This window comes from Pantherophis guttatus, chromosome 16 (genome assembly GCF_059756535.1).
Source record: "Pantherophis guttatus breed Tessera chromosome 16, ASM5975653v1, whole genome shotgun sequence".
Lineage (NCBI taxonomy): Eukaryota > Metazoa > Chordata > Lepidosauria > Squamata > Colubridae > Pantherophis > Pantherophis guttatus.
This window is the reverse complement of record NC_142078.1, coordinates 7461068-7480877: the sequence shown is the minus strand read 5'-3', so window position 1 is coordinate 7480877 and position 19810 is coordinate 7461068. Positions and strand designations below refer to the sequence as shown.

At 43.7% G+C, this 19810-nt stretch overlaps 1 long non-coding RNA gene across 1 annotated transcript in view; it reads left to right on the top strand.

Moving 5' to 3' along the window:
* Positions 1-19810, top strand: part of LOC117669983 (uncharacterized) — a 65362-nt gene that overhangs the window by 11856 nt on the left and 33696 nt on the right. Inside the window, exon 2 of the long non-coding RNA XR_015730107.1 lies at positions 15156-15374. This is a non-coding gene — a long non-coding RNA (uncharacterized LOC117669983). The remainder of the gene's footprint in view (positions 1-15155; positions 15375-19810) is intronic.

Genomic DNA, 19810 nt, shown 5'->3' with positions numbered 1-19810 from the left:
TCGGAAGGACAGAAAGCTGAATACACTTGAGCCGGTAGGAATCGAACTGCTGGCAGTCAGCAGAGTTAGCCCCTCTAAGCGGTTTACAGAGTCAGCCTCTTGCCCCCCCCCAACAATCTGGGTCCTCATTTTACCCACCTCAGAAGGATGGAAGGCTGAGTCGACCTTGAGCCGGTGAGATTTGAACTGCTGAACTGCAGCTAGCAGTCAGCTGAAGTAGGCTGCAGGACTGCACACTAACCACTGCGCTACCTCGGCTCTTTTCAATTACCTTATTTCCCTGAAAATAAGACCCTGTCTCATATATTTTTTTCGAACCTTGAAATAAGCGCTTGGCCTTATTGCCATGCGCTCAAAAGCCCGATGGGGCTTATTATCAGAGGATGTCTTATTTTGGGGGAAACAGGATATGATATTGCTATCATAACTGAGTTTATGCTGGTCTTCTCCTTCTATTTTTTTTTTTAAATAGCAATTTAAAACAGAAACGCAACAATTCTAAGCTGATGACCTGCTTGACGCTGCCCTCCAGCTCCACATGTGCAAAACAAACCAGACGGCCCTGTTCCAAATTTTGTATTGTATCAGATGGCTACTTTCTAACCCAGCTTGCCAAGGGGGGAGAGAGGAGGGGAAAGGTGCTGTAATCTCTTCCTTTAAAGACCTAACTTCTTGTGTGCTCCTCGTCCTGTTATACATTTAAGCAGCTTACCTTTCTGTGAAAGCTTTCTCCCCGCCCCGATGGATAAGAGTCTATTGTGATGGCATAATGCTGACCTAATTATCTTTACCGTGGATTTATTTAACAGATTTATTTGAAAAGGGTGATTCGTTCGCCATCTGATAACCGATTTGTTAGAACTCCTTTTAATGAGCCTCTGCCTGTTTCGAGAAGGCTTAACATTATTTTCGCAGCGGTGAAGTGCCGCGTCCACACAGCCAGGAAAAAATCTCAATGGCACTGTGTTGCGTGCTTCAAAAAAAAGAAGAAGAAGAAATGCAGCCCCCTCTATTCTTACACCTGATGTTTATTTCAGCAGGTGGCTTTAAAGGTGAAGTTCTAACCACATGCAGTTATTTTTTTAATCTTGCCCTAAATAACAACAAAAAAAGAATGATTTTGATTTTGAATGATTTTGAAAAATAATCTGTATGGTGGCTCAGTGGCTAAGACGCTGAGCTTGTCGATCGAAAGGTCGGCAGTTCAGTGGTTCGAATCCCTAGTGCCGCGTAACGGGGTGAGCTCCCATGACTTGCCCCAGCTTCTGCCAAGCTAGCAGTCCGAAAGCACGTTAAAAAAATGCAAGTGGAAAAATAGGGAACACCTTTGGTGGGAAGGGAACAGCGTTCTGTGCACCTTTGGCGTTGAGTCATGCCGGCCACATGACCATGGAGATGTCTTTGGACAGCGCTGGCTCTTTGGCTTTGAAACAGAGATGAGCACCGACCCCTAGAGTCGGGAACGACTAGCACAAATGTGCGAGGGGAACCTTTACCTTTTACCTTTACCTTTATGCATATTTTTTAAAAAAGGAGTCCTGGTAAGATACGGAAAAGAAAGAAGAACCTTCTGGATCCATAAACAGGCCAAACTCAACAGGTTATTTGTGATGTGTCCATAAATTGTGGCTTCTGTTCCACTCCTCCAAACTTTGGGAGAACTTAAATGTAATCATAAGGTCTAATTTTATATCAAGCTTTGGCAAATCTAGACAGCTTACCAAAAAGCAGAGACATCACCCTGCCAACAAAAGTGTGTATAGTCAAGGCTATGGTTTCCCCAGTTGCAATGTATGGTTGTGAAAGTTGGACCATAAGGAAGGCTGAGCATCAAAGAATGGAGGCCTTTGAACGATGGTGCTGGAGAAGACTCCTGCGAGTCCCTTGGACTGCAAGGCGATCCAACCAGTCAGTCCTAGAGGAGATCAACCCCGACTTCTCTTTAGAAGGCCAGATCCTGAAGAGGAAACTCAAATCCTTTGGCCACCTAATGAGAAGGAAGGACTCCCTGGAGAAGAGCCTAATGCTGGGAACGATGGAGGACAAAAGAAGAAGGGAACAGCAGAGAACGAGGTGGCTGGATGGAATCACTGAAGCAGTCGGCATGAGCTTAAATGGACTCCAGAGGTAGAGGACAGAAATGCCTAGAAGAACATTGTCCATGGGGTAGCAATGGGCTGGACACAACTTCGCAACTAACAATAACAACAATTTTATATCAGATGGCAGTCAGGAGAAAGTGCAACCCTTTTAGGCTGGTTCCTTGCATCTAGATATTCCTATATAAAGAACAAATATTCAAGGAATTCAAAAACAATAAAATGATTGGAAGGGACCTTGGAGGTCTTCTAGTCCAGCCCCCTGATCAAGCAGGAAACCCTATACCATTTCAGACAAATGGTTGTCCAATCTCTTCTTTAAAACCTCCAGTGTTGGTGCACCCACAATATTGAAGGAGATCTGCCAGCAGAAACACATCATAAATGGATCCAAATCTTCTGTGATCAATTCATCCAATCATCTGATCATCTAAAACCATGAGGCTGCATGAGCTGTTGCTAGAACATGGTTAGGAATAAGCATTTATAAGCCTGGGGCAATCTGGACAAACTTTTATTGTGTTGGAATACATGTGAGAATGTATTTTGCATTGCAACAACTACGGTATGCAACAATTATTCAGCCAGTAGATGGCAGTATTTAGTGTGCATCTGTGATTATCGTCTATGGTTTTCTTATGTTCTGAAGAGAGTTTCCTGTTTCCTGTTGCAGTAATATAGTAAGGCACATGGTGACTGTACTCTCTCTCTCTTTTTGCTCTGTGGTGCTTTATATAAACAGAATTTCTAACATATTGTAAACTCGGTCCCCACTTGACATCCCTAGAAAAAAATACAGTAAAGACAAAACCTGGGTGATCTGACTCACCCATCATGCTAAAACATGTTTGGTGTTACCACACTGATTGGAATGAACCAAAATGGTCATCTTCTCAAGACGTGCAATGTCCACAATGCAGCAATGACCATCATGGCTCTGTAGGAACTGCAAACTCAGCCATTCAGAGTTAAACATGAGCCAAGAGTATGCAGCAGCAGCCAAAAAAGCCAATGCAATCCTCAATTGCATTAACAGAGGGATACAGTCAAGATCAAGAGAGTACTAATACCACTCTATGAAGCCTTAGTAAGGCCACATTTGGAATACTGCATCCAGTTTTGGTCACCACACTATAAAAAAGAGGTTGAGACTCTAGAAAGAGTGCAGAGAAGAGCAACCAAGAGGATTAGGGAACCGGAGGCTAAAACATACGATGAATGGTTGCAGGAACTGGGCCTGGCTAGTCTTGTGAAGAGAAGGTCCAGGGCAGACAAGATATCAGTCTTCCAATATTTGAGGGGCTGCCCCAGAGAGGAAAGGGTCACGCTATTTTCCAAAGCACCCGAAAGCCAGACAAGGAATAATGGATGGAAACTGACCAAGGAGAGATTCAACCTAGAAATGAGGAGGAACTTTCTGACAGTGAGAACAATCAACCCGTAGAACAGACGTTGCCTTTGGGGGTTGTGGGAGCTTCATTAGTGGAGGCTTTTTTTAAAAATTTGATTTATATGCCGCCCTTCTCCGGAGACTCAGGGCGGCTTACAATGTGCTAAGCAACAGCCTTCATAATTTTGTATATTTATACAAAGTCAGCTTATTGCCCCCACAACTGGGTCCTCAATTTACCTACCTTAGAAAGGATGGAAGGCTGAGTCAACCTTGAGCCTGGCGAGATTCGAACCTGCAGTAATTGCAGGCAGCTGGTCTTAATAGCAGGGTGCTTTAGACCACTGTACTACCAAGGCTCTTGGTAGTGAGCTTAAATGGACTCCAGAGGTAGAGGACAGGAATGCCTAGAAGAACGTTGTCCATGGGGTAGCGATGGGCTAGACACAACTTCGCAACTAACAACAACAACAATTTTATATCAGATGGCAGTCAGGAGAAAGTGCAACCCTTGGTAGGCTTTCAAGAAGAGATTAGACTGCCATTTGCCAGGGGGCAAAGGGGGTTGGACTAGATGACCTACAAGGTCCCTTCCAACAAATCTATTAATCTCTTGAGAAGCTTCCCTGATCTGTTCCACAGCTAAAGGAAAAAGCAAGGGTAGACTATTTTTTTAAAAAAATGGAGAGAGTAAAACCTCTCTGGTGTGGTTCATCTGCAGGTGACATCCTTGGCATTCCTTGGCTGACCTCTTTCTGGTGGGTTCCCTCCTAGCCCGGGAGTAGAAGTAGAAGTGCGTGGAAGCTCATTCTTCATGCCTTAGGGTCTTCTTAAATCTTCCCTGCATCCCGAAGGGCCAGGTCACTTGATAAATAGCTTTGTTGCTTTCTTTATGGTTGTGGATAAGCATCTCCTCAACCTTTCTTTGAACTCCTGCCAAGACCAGCCTCTTCCACCTCTTCCCCGGATTTTTCACAGAGTTTATGATGTCAGTTCTTCCAGGCTTTCTTTCTCTCTCTCTCCGGGGAAACATACGAATCCCTAGCTGTCTTTCTTCCCAGATTCATTCCTCTTTCTTAATAGGCGCTCAGGAAAGGTTTTAAGTGTTGGAGCAGGTGATTGGAGAGAGCAGGGTTTCCATTTTTGAAAGGAAGACTGATGGGCGTGGGAGTTTGTCAGGGCTTTTTACGGCTACTCCCTGGGGAAATCACTCTATGCACGGTTCAAAGTCATCCCCTTTGTCATTTATTTCAGGTAAATCCCTCTTTGGCACCACGATGAAGCTTTTGGAAGCTTCCTCCCTGCTTAGTACTAGCATCCATTCACAAATATAAAAACTATAAGAATAAAATAGAAAATAGAATAGAATGGAATGGAATGGAATGGAATGGAGTGGAGTGGAGTGGAGTGGAATGGAGTGGAATAGAATAAGAGTGGAGTGGAGTGGAGTGGAATAGAATAAGAGTAGAGTGGAGTGGAGTGGAGTGGAGTGGAGTGGAGTGAAATAGAATAAGAGTAGAGTAGAGTAGAGTGGAGTGGAGTGGAATGGAATAGAATAGAATAGAATAGAATAGAATAGAATAGAATAGAATAGAATAGAATAGAATAGAATAGAATAGAATAGAATAGGAATAGGAATAGGAATAGGAATAGGAATAGGAATAGGAATAGGAATAGGAATAGGAATAGGAATAGGAATTGGAATTGGACTATAAGAACTCCAAGTTCCCTATAAGAATAGAATAGAAAATAGAATAGAATGGAATGGAATAGGAGTAGAGTAGAGTAGAGTAGAGTAGAGTAGAGTAGAGTAGAGTAGACTTGAATTGAGTAGAATAGAGTAGAGTAGAGTAGAGTGGAGTGGAGTGGAGTGGAATGGAACGGAACGGAACGGAACGGAACGGAACGGAACGGAACGGAACGGAACGGAACGGAACAGAACAGAACAGAACAGAACAGAATAGAATAGAATAGAATTCTTTTATTGGCCAAGTGTGATTGGACTCAGAAGGAATTTGTCTTTGGTCCATATGCTTTCAGTGTATGTAAAAAGAAAAGATACATTATTAAGAATCATAAGGTACAACATTTAATGATATTCATAGAATACTAATAAGCAATCAAATCATACTATGAGACAATGAAAACAATATAAGTTATAAAGATAAAAGCAACATGGATGTAGCCATAACTGGCTACATAGGTACTAGTTAGGATGAGAAGAAGAATAGTAATAAAGCTTTAGTAAATAGTAAATAGTTAACAGTAAACAGTCTTAGTAGTTAATTTGACAGTGTTGTGGGAATTAGTTGTTTAGCAGAGTGATGGCCTTGTGTCTTGTTGTTCTGGTGTGCAATGCCCTATAGCATCGTTTTGAGGGTAGAAGTTGAAACAATCTAAAATAAAAAACAGAACAAAAGAGAACGGTAGAACCTTTGTTCTCTCCTAAACCTTGAAGGAGGATGGGGTGGTTCGAAAGTAGCACGTTCCTTTCCAGAGAAGAATGAATGGCTTCTCCGAAAAAACCCCACCTTCTTCGCTTTCTTCGGGTACTTTAATCCTGATTTTCCTCTGCTGCTTACTTTCTCGGCAGTGATGGGAGTCCGTGATCGCAGATCAATTGACGATTTCATAAAACAAAATGAATGGCTGTCAACTTTTTAATCAGTGCAATGCAGTGAGTCTCCCTCGACCTTCACCCTTCTTCCCGACACGCTGCGGGAGAGGAATGAAATATCTCACTTCTTCCATTGGCGTGTTTCCTTCTCTGTCTCCACCTTCCCCTCTTCCTTGCTGCCTTTTGCCTGACATGGACAGATCAGGCTTTCTTGGCTACAGTAGACGAAGATATAAATAAGGTAGACATTCATCGTTTCTTCAATACATTCATACTCTAAGCCTGCAGGGAGGAAGGTCTCCATAAGACTTGAAGGACTCAGGGCAGATTTGAAGATGGGGAGGAAGAAGAAAAGAATTCTAGCCAACAAGGTGAGATTTTCTTGGACCATCTTCATCCAGGACTCTGAAAGGACTAAAAGACCTCCAAGATCTAGAAGACCTAGTCTTCTAGAACAGGGGTCTCCAAACTTGGTAACTTTGAGACTTGTGGACTTCATCTCCCAGAATTCCTCAGCCAGCTCTGGCAACTTTTAAGACTTGTGGACTTCAACTCCCAGGAATTCTGGGAGTTGAAGTCCACAAGTCTGAAAGTTGCTAAGGTTGGAGACCCCTGTTCTAGAAGATGAGAAGATTAGGCCTTCTAGAAGACCTTGCAGGTCTTCTAGTCTTTCACGTCATCCAGTCCTTTCAAAGTCCTGGATATAGATTCCTTCTAGAAGTCTAAAAGGATTAGAAGTCCCCCCAAGGTCCCTTCCAGCTCTATTCTGATTGAATCAAAATGAACGGAAGGAACTGCTACAATAAGTTTGCTATCCCTTCTTCTTACGCCCCAAAACTCATTTCAATCTGTTAGCTGTTCACGGTTATCCAGGAAATAAGCCCAAAATCAAAGACCAACCAAGAACTTTCTGGTAAGGCAATCTTAATAGAAACTTACACGTCTGAAATTATTTACTAATATTAAGTAATATGAAATTAATGTGAAATAACCCTAGTGAAATATCCCATGCACCCTGCAATTTTCTAAATATGTACTTACTGGAATTTAGAATAACAGAGTTGGAAGGGACCTTGGAGGTCTTCTAGTCCAACCCCCTGCTTAGGCAGGAAACCCTACACCACTTCAGACAAATGGTTAGTCAACATCTTCTTAAAAACTTCCAGTGTTGGAGCATTCACAACTTCTGGAGGGAAGTTGTTCCACTGATGAATTGTTCTCACTGTCAGGAAATTTCTCCTTAATTCTAAGTTGCTTCTCTCCTTGATGAGTTTCCACCCATCGCTTCTTGTCCTGCCCTCAGGTGCTTTGGAGAATAGCTTGACTCCCTCTTCTTTGTGGAAGCCCCTGAGATATTGGAAGACTGCTATCCTGTCTCCTCTAGTCCTTCTCTTCATCAAACTAGACATATCTAGTTCCTGCAACCGTTCTTCATATGTTTTAGCCTCCAGTCCCCTAATCCTCTTTGTTGCTCTTCTTTGCACTCTTTCTAAAGTCTCAGCATCTTTTTTACATCGTGGCGACCAAAACTGAATGCAGTACCCCAAGTGTGGCCTCATTTGTTGTGCAGTGCAACAGATCCAAAGCAAACAGCGACGATTCTTGGGAAATTGACCTATGTAGGTCATTGGGATATTCAGCTGTGCCCGTTCAATGCACAAATCGGTGCCTCTTAGACCCAGTGCCCAAGCAGGCAAGAAGAGAGTGTTGCTGTAGGCAGAAATTTCAGAGTGATGAATCTGTCTAGCCCTCCTCCATAGAGAGCAAGGATCTTGTGCTCTCTTTCTTTCTCCCTCCCCTCATTCTTCCTCATCCTTTCTGCTTCGTTTAAACGGGATGAGGAAGACACGTTGGCTGCATCAGAAAGTCCTCCAGGCAGAAGCAATATATTAAGCAGAGGTGACGATGGGGTCAGCCAAGCACCTGTTCCGTTGTAATAGTGAAGAATTCATTTTCATGGGGTAGCACCTGGGAGGAGAAACTTAAGTAAGTGTTTTGCTTTTTTTCCCATCCTATTACAATTATTCAAAATGAGACAGCTCCTCCTTTGGGGCCAAAGGAGGAATGGAAGATCTTCAGAAGATCATTGGAAGATCTTCTCAGTTGGGCCAAAATTCTAGGAGATCCAAGATCAGTTGCTTCTTCTTGTTATCTGCACTACTATTAATCTTCTCATCGTTCCTATCACCCATCTCCTCCCACTTAGGACTGTATGACTGTAACCTTGTTGCTGGTATCCTTACGATTTATATTGACTGTTTCCTTATGACTATCATTAAGTGTTGTACCTTATGATTCTTGATGAATGTATCTTGTCTTTTTATGTACATTGAGAGCGTATGCACCAAGACAAATTCCTTGTGTGTCCAATCACACTTGGCCAATAAAAGAATTCTATTCTATTCTATTCTATTCTATTCTATTCTATTCTATTCCATTCCATTCCATTCCATTCCACTGAAATTGTAATTCTGTTCTGTTCTGTTCTGTTCTGTTCTGTTCCGTTCCGTTCCATTCTATATTCTATTCTATTCTATTCTATTCTATTCTATTCTATTCTATTCTATTCTATTCTATTCTATTCTATTCTTTGTGGTGAAATTGGTGTGACCAATTTCACCAATGGCAGTAATTCACTTCACAACATCCGGCAAGAAAAATCGTAAAATATGGGGGGGGGGCAAATTCACTTAACAACAGTCTCCCTTAGCCAGAGAAATTTTGGGCTCTTTTGCGGTCTCAAGTCGAGGACTTCCCGTCTTTGCTCAAAGAAAGAGCAACAAAGATATCAGCGCAAAAACAGCAGGCTAAAACACTGTTAAGTAGCACCAGCTGCCTGCAATTACTGCAGGTTCAAATCTCACCAGGCTCAAGGTTGACTCAGCCTTCCATCCTTCCGAGGTAGGTAAAATGAGGACCCGGATTGTGGGGGCAATAAGCTGACTTTGTATAAAAAAGAACATCGCTGGGGGGGGGAGGGCGAAAGCCCTACTAAGCAGGTATATACAAAAGTAGGAAGGCTATTGCTTAACGCATTGTAAGCCGCCCTGAGTCTCCAGAAAAGGGTTGCATATAAATTGAACCAATAAATAAATAAATAAATCGAACCAATAAATAAATAAATAAATAAATAAATAAATAAATAAATAAATAATAACCAAACCCCACCTCTAGAAGAAATTCTGAAGAAATTCTAAAGCGTTCTGGGGAAAAAAAAAAAAAACACACTCATTTGCCAGAAGGCTACAAAGACTACAATTTGGGCAAGATTCTGTCGGTAAGGCATGAATGGACAGAGATGGTGATGATAAGCTAACAGCAGCAATAATACTTTTGCAAATAACTTAATAGCGGTAGTAATGGCCGCAGCGGTTTTATTCAAAAGACCGGTGTTTATGCCACTGTGATTTTTAAATCACTGCATGCTTGCCTGAGTTCCTAGAAGGAAGGGTGTGTGTGTGGTGGGGGGAAAGGATCTGAAAAATATAAGCAATGGACTGCTGGCGATTGCTCCCCTCGAAAAGATCAGATCTCGCGGCTTTCGGAGATCCAGGAATCCTTGCCAGATCCTCTCTGTATTTTTTTTTTTTTTTAAGGAGAGAATGGTCTCCATGGGCAGGAACGACGTCAATAGCATCCCCCTCTTGTTTCTGAAAGGAGGGCGATCAATTTTTTCCCCCTCTTCTGCTCATCCAAAGGCTACGGCTATAAATGTCTAGAAACTGATCAGAAATGACCTTGAAGACAAGGAGCCAATGTCATGAGCCACCACAAGCAGAGAAAGGAAGTTCTTTTTTCCCTTTCTCCTTTCTCTCTCTGTCTCTCTACCTTCCTCTCTTTCTCCCACTTTCTCCCTCTCCTCTCCCTCTTGCTTTCCCTCTCCCTCTCTCTTTCCATTTCCCTCCCTCTTGCTCTTTCTTTCCTTCTCCTGCTTTCTCTCCCTCTCTCTTTCTCTTCCCCTCTCCCTCTTCCCCTCCCTCTCTCTTTCCCTTCTCCCTCTCTCCCTCTCCCGCCCCTCTCTCCCTCTCCCTCTTCCTTTTTCTCTCCTTCCTCCCTATCTCTCTTGCTCTTTCTCTTTTTCTCTCTCTGTCCTTCTCTCCTCTCCCTTTTTCCTGGTCTCTCCCCTTCCTCCCTTTCACTTTCTCTCTCCCTCTTTCTTTCTCTCTCCCTCTTTCTTTCCTTCTCTCTTTCTCGTTTCCTCTCCCTCCCTCTTTCCCTTCCTCCCTCTCTCCCTCCCTCTTTCTCTCTCTCTCCTTCTCTCCCTTTCTCCCTCTCCTTCTTCCTTTCTCTCTCCTTCCTCCCTATCTCTCTCCCTTTTTCTCTGTCCTTCTTTCCTCTCCCTCTTCCCCCTCTCTCCCCTTCCTCCCTTTCTCCCTCTCTCTCTCTCCCTCCCTCTCTCTCTCTCCTTCTCCCTCTTTCTTTCCCTTTCCCTTTCTCTTTCCCTCCTCCCTATCTCTCTCCCTCCTTCTCTCCTCTTCCCCCTCTCTCTCCCTCTCTTTTTTCCCTGTTTTCATCTCAAGTCAGGCCAAGCTTCAAGCTGATGTCCTCAAGTAATCAAAGCAAAAGTGTGCTGTTGATGAATGGGAATTGAAACCCAGGAGCCTAAGGGTATCTGGGAGGTTTTTATTTTATTTATTTTTTATTTTATTTCAAATTTATATACCGCACCTTCTTCCGAGGGACTCAGGGCGGTGTACAGCCACATAAAAACATACAATACAAACATTAAAAACAATTAAAAGAATATACATTAATTTGGCCCAGTTTAAAAAGACAAACCAATTAAAATATTTAAAAATATGTTAAGCCAGCCCGGCTTGCTGAGAAAAGAAAGTTTTAAGGGCACGGCGGAAGGCACCGAGGTCTTGGATTCTCCTTATCTCTGGGGGCAGCTGGTTCCATAGGGTAGGTGCCCCCACAGAGAAGGCCCTCTCCCTGGGGGTCACCAGCCTACATTGTTTGGCTGATGGCACCCCGAGGAGGCCCTCTCTGTGGGAGCGCACGGGTCGATGGGAGGTCGTCGGTAGCAGCAGGCGGTCTCGAAGATAGCTAGGCCCTATGCCATGGAGCGCTTTAAAGGTGGTAACCAACACCTTGAAGCGCACTTGGAAGTCCTCTGGAATGCAGCCCCTCCCTCCCTCCCTCCCTCCTTGGGACTCCAGACTACAATCCACCACACAGCCTCTAAGCACACACTCAGCCCAGGGATTTATTTATTTCAGCCAGTTTTCAGTTGTCTCCATGAGCATTCAAGAACCCACGTTCCAGGAGGCAGACAGATGACAGGCATGAGCTTTTTCCAAGCTGTCCATGTCACCCAAACCTCAGCCATGAGTCGCCAATGAATCATGGCAGGATCTTAAAATAAAGACGTGTTTGAGAAGGCGGTGCCCATATTCTGGTAAATGCAATTTCCCTGCCTTAATGAAATGCTAATTGCTAGGAAAATTCAGAAGCCTCTTCGGGAACATTCTAATTAAATTTCCCACTTTCCCTCCACCCTATGAAGCCTTCCATGACCCTGGGAAGAAAAAAAAAGAGAGAGAAACACTGTTGGAAGGAAGGTGTTCTGGAACATATTCTCTTTCTCGTCTTCTCTAGGAGGAATTCTCTGATTGGAAGAATTCCCCATCACCAAATTAACACAGAGCAGTGATAATATGTAGCCAAGAGCAATATATACATATATATATATATATATGAAAATAAAAAATAAAAATTGATGGGCCCAGAGCTATCTACTGGCAATTAAAACACATGGGTTGTAAGAGCCATAAACAAACAACTATCATTAAAATATCCTCATAATCATAAGCAATATTAAAAAAAAAGTGGGGGGAGGAATCAGCTGAACAGAGCCACGGAGAGAAATGGGGATGGTGATCAGCTCTAAACTCAGTGCAACTTTACAAGCAGGAACTACGAAGTAGAATGCCCTGACCCAACCAGTACTTTCCAACCCTTTCTTGAGAATTCTTCTTACGTTCCTTCTTTGTGGATTTGCTGAATTTGGGATGACTTGTGTTGTTTTGGGGGAATTTGTCATTATTATATCTCTTCTGGTTTGGCAGCGTCTCCGGCTGACCTTCCATGGGAGAATTTTGGATCTCAAATGTTCTGGAGAAGTAGAGCCAGATCAAAGGTGAAATCCAGCAGGTTCTGACAGGTTCTGGAGAACCGGTAGCGGAAATTTTGAGCAGTTCGGAGAACCGGTGGCGGAAATTTTGCCTCCGACACAGAGCCCTCGTCCGGGCCTTCTCCAGACTCCAGGACTGGTCCATGGTTCTCCCCAGCCTCCTAACTGTCCGACTCTGCTGCCAGCTCCTGGCAGACGACAACAATCAGATCAGATCAGGTGGGGCATTGGGGAAGTCCTTCATCTTGAATCTTACGATGGCCATCAAAAACCAGAGAGGGTCAAGGAAAGGTCTAAGCTTCTCCGGAGACCGGTGGCAAAGCACAGCAATTCCAGGAGTAGCCAGCTCTGTCAGCACCATCTTTTGGAAAAGATAATATGTCAGCTTGAGCCATGAAATGTCTCTCCAAATTGCTTGTCCTGCTGACTCTAATTACCTTAATTAAAACCCACCTCAGTCTCTTGGATGCAAAAAGGTTTGCATAATGACGGCATTTGTTTTAATGATCTGGTTAGTCGGAGAACTGGAGCATACTCTGGTTCATACTTTTTATACCAAGGGACCATTTTCCCCAGTTAGCCAAAAGAGAGACTGGCGCTTCCCCGTTACAGAGAGGCTGAGCTAGCATCTGGAAAGTCATTTGGGGGAAATAACAAGGACATTGGAAGAGCCGTGGTGGCGCAGTGGTCGGAATGCAGTATTGCAGGCTAATTCTGCTGACTGCCGATTGCCAGCAGTTCGGCAGTTCGATTCTCACCAGGCTCAAGCTTGATTCGGCTTTCCAGCCTTCTGAGGTGGGTAATATGAGGAACCCAGATTGTTGGGAGCAATAGGCTGACTCTGTAAACTACTTAGAGAGAGCTGTAAAGCACTCTGAAGCAGTATATAAGTGCTATTGCTATTGTCATTGCTACTCCTTCCTTCCTTCCTTCCTTCCTTCCTTCCTTCCTTCCTTCCTTCCTTCCTTCCCTCCCTCCCTCCCTCCCTCCCTCCCTCCCTCCTTCCTTCCTTCCTTCCTTCCTTCCTTCCTTCCTTCCTTCCTTCCTTCCGTGGTGGTGCAATGGTTAGGATGCAATACTGCAGACTAACTCTGCCCACTGCCAGCAGTTTGATTCTCACCGGCTCAAGCTTGACTCGGCTTTCCATCCTTCTGAGGTGGGTCAAATGAGGACCCAGATTGTTGGGGGCAATATGCTGACTCTGTAAACCGCTTAGAGAGGGCTGTAAAGCACTGTGAAGCGGTATATAAGTCTATGGAGCTTCTCAGCCATCCAGATCATGGTTGTTCCAAAGGTGCTTTTTCAAGAGGCAACTGGACTTTCTGTTTTTTCTTTGAAGACGTTTTGCTTCTCATCCAAGAAGCTTCTTCAGAACACAACAGCCCCCTGCTAACCTACTCACCCCCAAATACATTTAGCTATAGCAACAGCAATAGCAAATAGACTTGTATACCGCTTCACAGTGCTTTACAGTCCTTCCTAAGTGGTTTACAGAGCCAGCCTCTTTCTGGGTCCTCGTTTTACTGTCCTCAGAAGGACGGAAGGTTTGGTCAAACTTGAGCTGGTCAGAATCGAACTGCTGGCAGTCGGCTGAATTTACTAACTTAACAACTGCAGTGATTCCCTTAACAACGGTGGCAAGAAAGACCGTAAGATGGGGGCAAAAAAACAACACCCGTGTCTCATTTAGCCGCAGAAAGTTTGGGCTCAGCTGTGCTTGTAAGTCGAGAACTACCTATAAAACAAGCTTCCAAATTCTTCGTCAGTTTCAGTAAGGGAAGCAAACTTTGGAGGATCCGGAAGACAGATTGCTGGCCTCTAAATAAAGATGGATTGGATTTGAGAGGTTGGGCCAGTCTTATGATGATTTTAATTCTGACTACTCAAGAAAATGGCACCCAGAAAAGAATGATGCAGGTCAACAAAGGTTCTTCCAGTTTGCTGTCTTTGCAGAATTTCAAGCCAAGACATCTGGCTTGACAAAGGTCATGACTTGTAAAACTTGGCACTTTCTATCTGCTCGCTACCTGATAGAAAAACCCTGACCGCCCTTCTCCTTCCTTCCTTCCTTCCTTCCTTCCTTCCTTCCTTCCTTCCTTCCTTCCTTCTTTCCTTCTTTCCTTCCTTCCTTCCTTCCTTCCTTCCTTCCTTCCTTCCTTCCTTCTCTCTCTCTCTCCCTCTCTCTCTCTATTCCTCTCTCTCTCTCTCTCCTCCATCTGCAAAGTTTAGATACCAGGGCTTCACCTCATTCCCGCTGCCTTGAAAATTACCTTATTAGGTTTTTAAATAAATTGACATTGGCCGGAATATGTAAAGAGCTGCATTTCTTTTTTGCCTGCCTTACACAGAAGCAATTTTGGCTGGGTTGTTGGGTTGGTTGACTCTGTGTATATTTTAAATTAAATATCCTGGCCTGGGGGAGACAGGGAAATGGTCTCCGATTTCCAATCAGTGCTGCTTTTTCCTTATTTGAAATGAAGTTTATACACTGGTGGCTTGACTGGATCTGATCCCAGTGCTAATAATTTGGCATTTGAGGGGTGGATTCTAAATCACAAATTGTCATGAAGGCTGCGGAGTTTGTGGGAAAGGGAGATAAAGAAGGCATTTCTGGACTCCTCTTATTATCACAAAACCGTGGTTTGGAAGTTCTGCCACGTCTGCTTCCTTCAGTGGTGGGATTCAAACAATTTAACAATCAGTTTTCTGTCCTAATGACCAGCTGGGTAGGCATGGCTCGGTGGTCATGTGACCGTGTGGCCGTGGCAAACTCAACGTCACTCACGTCGATGGGCGCTTCACCTTAGCTGTTACAATGTAATAAGGGTTAACCAGAGAGGCAGTTTCTGTAAGCAGGGCAATAAAATAGGCTAGAAATAACAGCAGAATGTTTCCTTTCTGCCTTCCTTACAGGATTAGCCGTGTAAAGTGAGAAAAAACAAAAAGAGATTTCTTCCAACAACTGGTTCTCCAAACTGCTTAGAACGTTTCTCCCGAATAGATGCGAACTGGATGAATTCCACCACTGGCTTCCTTCTGTCTTCCTGTACTCCAGTTCTTTCACCATCCATCCTGTGAAGGAACATCAGTTACGTTTACGGAGATTCTCAGTCATCCAGGGTTGTTCCAAAGGTATATTTTTTTTCAAAAGACTTTCTTGGTGTTTTCTTTGCAGACATTTTGCTTCTCATTCAAGAAGCGTCTTCAGTTCTGGTTGTATGGTGGAGGATGGAAAGATTTATATTCCTTGCAATCATCTGGTCATTAGCATTCTTTCTGTGAGTTATTGAGGCCACTTGGAGATTTTTCTGTGCCTTCAGGGTCACCTGAATCAGAGTGCAATTGGTTGTCGAACCTTTTTGGAACCGCTAAAAGGACTGTGTTATAAACAGGAGATACAGGTGGTGGTGTATCCCTCCCCGCCTGTTGAAAGAGGGCTGTTCAATTTTAATGCGGATGGCCTCTTTAAGCCCTCTTTCAAACCAGCAGTCCTCTCTATCTAGAATGTGGACTTTGCTGATTTCAAAAGAATGACCTTTGTCTTTCAAATGCAGATGCTTGAATCTGGTTCTGATGGGTTTGTTTTCCTACATTGTGCCATGCGTTTGTGAAGTGGTTGTTTTGTTTCTCCAATGTACAGATCTGTGCACATCTCACTGCATTGCACTGTATATATCACATTGCTAAGTTTGTGCCTGGGTGTTTTATCCTTGGGGTGGACAGGCTTCTGTCTTAGTGTAATTTTGGATTTAAAGAGTGTATGTACAGTATATTGTGTTGGCTGAGTTATGTCATAGCCCATATGTCTAAGAATCAGTTATGTCGTAGCCCAACAGAAGACTCAAATTTGGGGAAGGTGGGACAAGAGGGCTTGGAAACCAAAGAATTCATTGGCTAAGGTCTAGGCCAGGGGTCTGCAACCTTAAACACTCAAAGAGCCATTTGGACCCGTTTCCCACAGAAAAGAAAACACCGGGAGCCACAAAACCCTTCCCGTGCCTGACTATTTCTTGAGCGGCCACAAAACTAGCATATGTAGTTGAATTAAATGTTCTGTTTTCTTCTGAAAGTTTTCTTTTCTTGGATTTATCCATGGTTGACCTACCGGGGGTTGAAAAGCTCAATAAATTGTGTGCCGGTGGGTGTCGCACATTGGCGGTTGGGATGCATATTTTGAGTGACAGGGAGCCACAGCAGAGGGGTGAAAGAGCCACATGCGGCTCCAGAGCCACAGGTTGCTGACCCCTGTTCTAAGCTAAAGGGTTGGGTCCATGTAAGTGTAAGTGCTGTCTCAGGTCCTACCCTTGGAATGACTTTGAGAAGGGTCAAGAAGGATTTTATTCTCTTTGAGAATGAGTGCAACTCCTAAGATTTGTTTGATGATCCATTGCTTTGTTTTCTTGGCTGTCCACCATAACCTGAGGACTCTTCTCGGACACCAAAGCTCAAGGTACACATGCAAACACACACAAAAAATGCACATTTTTAAAATAAGAAAAATTCCGATGCTGCCATACTCTCTGTCTTCTACCATCTTTCCCCGAAAATAAGACCCTGTCTTATATTTTTTTGAACCCCGAAATAAGCACTTGGCCTTATTTTTGGGGAGGTCTTATTAATTTGGGGCACGTGGAGCAAGATGGGGCTCCTCTTGCTGTCTTACCTGATTTCCAGCTCTGCATTTAAATATTTTCAGGGAGGGTTTATTTTCAGGGGGGAGGCTTATTTTAGCGCATGTGCTCAAAAGCCCGATTGGGTTTATTATCAGGGGATGTCTTATTTTCGGGGAAACGGTATCTATCTATCTAATCTATCTATCTATCTATCAGTTATCTATCTATCTGCTATCTCTCTCTCTCTCTTTCTCTCTCTGCTATCTATCTATCTATCTATCTATCTATCTATCTATCTATCTATCTATCTACTGTGTTTTCCCAAAAATAAGACCCTGTCTTATATTTTTTTGAACCCTGAAATAAGTGCTTGGCCTTATTGCCATGAGCTCAAAAGCCCGATTGGGCTTATTATCAGGGGATGTCTTATTTTCGGGGAAACAGGGTAGTATCGGTGCATATTGTTGATTTTGTTTTTCCTCCTGCTGCTTTCTAAAAATACACATGGGATAAGGAAGTGTAGACCTAAACATTACCCTCCCCAAACCTTCAAGAAAGGTTCCTAAATTATTTGGGAAGTGCACATTTCAAATTGATGGAAGGGAGAAAACATGAAGAGCTTGTTGAGTGACCATATTGATTCTAATGAAGCGGTTTAGGTTTGAAAATAATTGAAAATAATTTTCCATTTAAATTAAAAATCGGTTTTACTCGGAGCCTTTGGGAGTGCAGGTCTCCGCAGGCTGTCCAAACAACAAGTGTAGCCTTCGGCCAGCGATGGGTTTCATATTATGTTACTACCAGTTCGCCCTGTGCATGCACACTTGCTCGCTTTGTGTGCATGCTTGCTTCATGTGTGTGCGCGCCTGTTCGCACGTGCGCCTGCCTTCCGTGCATGCTCCCGGCCTCAAAAACGTGTCTAAATAGGATGGCATAGAGCCGGGGCAGGTAGGCAGGCCCATCTGTGATTTCCGCTACCAGTTCGGGTGAACCGATCCGAACTGGCTGAATACCACCTCTGCCTTCAGCATAAAATACGTGTCATCCCTGTTACACAAAAAATTGCTCTCAGCAGTTTCGCTTTAAAAAAAAATTAAGACATGGGCTTGGTAAACCATTTGAATATATTAACTCAACAGAATTTCCTTTCCTTTCCAAAATGGGGGATAGAAGTCAACCTCTGATCTGAAACATCAACCAGAAGATGGAATTTTAGATTCAGCATCTTCCAAACTCTCTTCAACTTTCTCTCTCTTTCTTCCCCTTTTTCTTACGTAAATCTCACCCAATAGGGAAATATCGCTAACATAATTCCACAAAATATGGTCTGGCGCTTTGTAATGGCTCAGTAAACATTACAACTCACCCTCTACGCATTTCGCGTTAATACCAGCCAATATATTGCAGACGGTACAATCACCAAAGCCTAACTACATTTTGTTGTAATTTTTTTTTTTTTATCCTTCCTTCCCGCCCTCCCTTTCTCTTTTGGGCTGTCAATTCATTTATCCCTAGCTCAGCAACCTGACTTTGCAGACTTTTCAAGATATTTATAGCTCTCTCTTTTTATAACAAGCAAGATTGGGTGGAATCGGGCATTTTATTGGAAACTCTGTTCCCCCATCTTCTAATAGTTTTAATTGAAATCTTCCGAAAGTGATGTATGATCAACGGCGTGTTTCCAATATTCTTACTCACCGGTTCGCTGTGTGTGTGTGTATGCTCGCTTTGCACACACGTGTGTCTCCTGGCCTTCCATTCATGTGCCCGGCCTCAAAAATATCCCTAAATAGGATGGCATAGAGCCCAGGTGGGTAGGTGGGGCGGGGACAGGCCCATCCCCATCCACGATCTCCACTACCGGTTAGCCCAAACTGGTACAAACCGGCTGAATACCGCCTCTGTGTACGGTTCCTACTGACCCATGGCACATTCGTGTTAGCGCTGTGCCCCACCGTCCATTTTTCAATTTCCTAAAACGTTTTCCTCCTTGACCCAGCAGCAGTTGAGTTTTCACTCCCCACCCCCCCAAACCGGAATGTTTTAGAATTCCTTCGGGACGTTCTTGTGATTTCATTGCATCGCGTGGTAGCTAAGAATGATGGCTGATCTTCTACTTTCCCCCTGTTATGCATCACCCCGTCACTCTGCAGGACAAAAAAAAATCTGGGTGGCACTCCGTTGCCAAGTGCAAAAAGGATTTTAGAAAAGCGACTGACATGTGGACAAGTAGAACAGCCAGGATTCTCTAGAGAGATTTCCATGCGGTAATAAACAAGCTACTCTGATATATCACTTGGTCATCTTGTCTTTGAGTGATGGCTGGGGGCAGCTTCATCTTTGGCATCAGGATGCAAAGAGATTGCTTTTATGCCCCAGAATGCCCCACGTTGTTGTTCAGTCATTAAACGGGTTTCACATTTTGTTACTACCGGTTTGCCCCGCGCATGCACACTCACCCAACCTCAAAAACATGCCTAAATAGGACAGCATCGAACCTGAGCAGGTGGGCAGGCCCACCCGCGATTTCCACTATCAGTTCGTTTGAACCGATTTGAACCGGTTTGAACCTCTGATTAAGTTGCATCTGACTTTTCGCAACCCCGTGAATCACAGCACACCAGCCCCCGCTGTGGTCCACTGTCCTCTCCTAGAGTTTGCCCAAATACATGTTTTTTGCGTCAATGACTCTATCTAACCATCTCATCCTCTGCCTTCCCCTTTTTAATTTTGCCTTCCATCTTTCCCAACATCAGGGTCTGGAGTGGAGTGGAGTGGAATGGAAACTTTATTGTCACTTTAAATGTACACTAATCAGCATACATTAAAATGAAATTTCATTGCATTCAGCTCTCAAAAGAATCCTTTGAGTTTACAAGATGGATGGCATAAGGAACAACGTTGTTCCAGAACCTAGTAGTCCTGCTATAGATACTTTGAAACCTCCTCCCCGAG